Source organism: Chinchilla lanigera, unplaced genomic scaffold, assembly GCF_000276665.1.
Source record: "Chinchilla lanigera isolate Chin_1 unplaced genomic scaffold, ChiLan1.0 scaffold00080, whole genome shotgun sequence".
NCBI lineage: Eukaryota > Metazoa > Chordata > Mammalia > Rodentia > Chinchillidae > Chinchilla > Chinchilla lanigera.
This window is the reverse complement of record NW_004955481.1, coordinates 10,440,693-10,443,284: the sequence shown is the minus strand read 5'-3', so window position 1 is coordinate 10,443,284 and position 2,592 is coordinate 10,440,693. Positions and strand designations below refer to the sequence as shown.

The window sequence follows — 2,592 nt, the reverse complement described above, 5'->3', positions numbered from 1 at the left end:
GGTTTTTCTGCATGAATTAAGATGATCAGATGATTTTTGTCTTTGGCTGTATTGATGCATTGTATTACGTTATCTACTTTATGTATATTGAGTCTTCCCTGCATTCCTGGGATGAATCCCACTTGGTCATGATGTGCACTCTACTTTATGATTTGTTGCATTCTGTTTATTTGTATTTTATTGAGAATTTCTGCATCTATGCATCAGGCAGGTAGTCATCATTGCAGAACCATGCAAGTTAGTAAAGATCAAGTGGTATGCTTGCCAGCATCACCATCTCTTGTAAGTTCAAAGGCACAGAGCCCTCCAGGAAAGGCTGTTATTACTGCCACCATCTCCAATATGGAAGCAACCACCTTCGAAGACCAAGATGAGCAGATACCAAATGACATTTTCTTTAGGACATCTGCTGTGATTAGCAACATACCTCTCAGAACCACTTATTCTTGCCCAGATTCCACAGTTTCCAATCAGGAGACAAAGAGAAGAGAGATTCAACAGGCTGAAAAACAAGCTTGGATTCTCAGGAATATATATTTATTAATAAGATGTGTTAACATCTGGGACTTTGATGGTATTCTAAAATCTTTTTGTACCTTGTTCTTACTATTATTATTTTCATAGTAAGTACTAACTTTCAGTTCAAGGATCCCAAAATATGCTCAGAAACGTAGCATTTTTGTTTTGGTACCGGGAAAGTACTCTGAATCTCCTTGGACTACTAAAGCATTGTCTGAGACAGCTTGTCACAAGGCAGAGAAAAACATGCAGAGAATAACAGCTGCTCAGACTCTACCAAAGCATGGGTCCATTAGCATTGATGAGGACAGCTCCAGTGCCAGTACCTCAGTGGTCAACAAAACTGGCTTTGCATTCTCAGCTGAGGACACTGTGATCAAAGGTGCCAGCAGAGCAAAACAAAAACTAAAGTTTGGGGGTGGGAGTTGGCTAACACCCTCTTTGAGAAAGTGAAGAAGTTCTGTGCCATGTAGAAGACAGTGACCTGATTTACACACACTCTGTGGTCCAAATAGTTATCAAACCAGCCAAATTCATTTTTGTTCTGTGCTATACTGATAACTATCAGTGCAATCAACTTTGAGCATGTTTGCAAGCCAAAAGTTGTAAACTTGACTGTGAGCTATATGAGCACACCCACAACATGATTTCGATGCTGTAAAGCTTCTCATCAGTTGTATGTGCATGATTTGCGTTTATGTTTTTATCTGCCTCTACAGTATCTTCTGGTTATTCAGGATACCTTCGAAGGAATATTCTTTTGGACATAAGGAAGAGAGCAGTTTCAGTGATAGTACAAGTGTCAACATGATCTTGCAGTTCTTCTATACAGTATTACCAGCTACATTCCAAGTTTTCGATGTGTTCTCATGAGAAGTCAGTGAAACAAACTTAGGGAAATCAGTTTAAATCATGGGTGGACATTTGAAAAGCTCAGGCAGCACGTGTCACGCAATGCCCGGGAGATGAAGGAGTTGTTCATGTTCTCCGGAGTGCCCCATTCTGTCTTTGACCTCATGGACCTGAATGTATTAAAACTGGAACTGATTCCAGAAGCTAAAATTCCATCTAAGATTTCTCAAATGACTACCCTCCAAGAGCTTCACCTCTGCCCCGGCCCTGAAAAAATTGAACAGACTGCTTTTAGCTATCTGATCATTTGAGATGCCTTCATGTGAAGTTGAGATATGTGACTGAAATTTCTGCCTGGGTATATTTGCTAAAAATCCTGGAGAGTTGCATGTGATAGGCAATTTGAACTTGGAAGACAATAAGATGAGAGAACTTGAATAACTGCCCTCCAACATTAAGGATGTGGCTACACACCTTAGGAAGTTAGTCATTCATAATAATGACGCTTACCTCTTGGTACTGAGTATCCTGAGGAAAATGATGAATGTTGCTTGGGCTGGAATTCCGGAAATGTGAACTACAGAGAATTTCACATGTTATTTTTCACCTCCTTAGGTCACAGGAACCGGATTTAGAGACAAACAGCACACACACAAGCAAGACATCCTCAGTCTCCAGCATTTAAAATGACTGGTTTGTTTAAAATTATGGCATAATACAACTGTTACGATTCTTCCCTCCATTATCCATGTCAAAAATTTGCGGTCATTTTATTTCTCCAATAAGCAGGCCAGAATCCTTTACCAGTGGCTCTATTTAGTCTACAGAAACTCAGATGCTCAGATGTAAGCTACAATTACATTTCAATGATTCCAACAGAAGTAGGATTGCTTCAGAACCTGCAGCACTTGCATTTCCCTGAGAACAAAGTGGATATTCTGCCAGAACAATTGCTGGAATGTGTGAAGCTGAGGACTTTAAACCTAGGGCAAAACTGCATCACACCCTTCTGAGGAAAAACTGGTCAGCTCTCCCAGTTCAATGACCTGAGGCTGAAGGACAACTGCCAGCACCACCTGCCAACCAAGCTATGCCCATGTCCAGTGTTGAAGGAAGCAGGCTTGCTGTGGAAGATCACCTTTTTGACATTCTGCCGCAGGAATTCAAGCATTGAATCAAGACAGAAATGTTGCTTTGCAAATGGGATTTAAACTGAGATAA

At 40.6% G+C, this 2,592-nt stretch overlaps 1 pseudogene; it reads left to right on the top strand.

Annotated features, from left to right (window-relative positions):
• Positions 1 to 231: 231 nt before the first annotated feature.
• Positions 232 to 2,592, top strand: LOC102014564 (annotated as a pseudogene).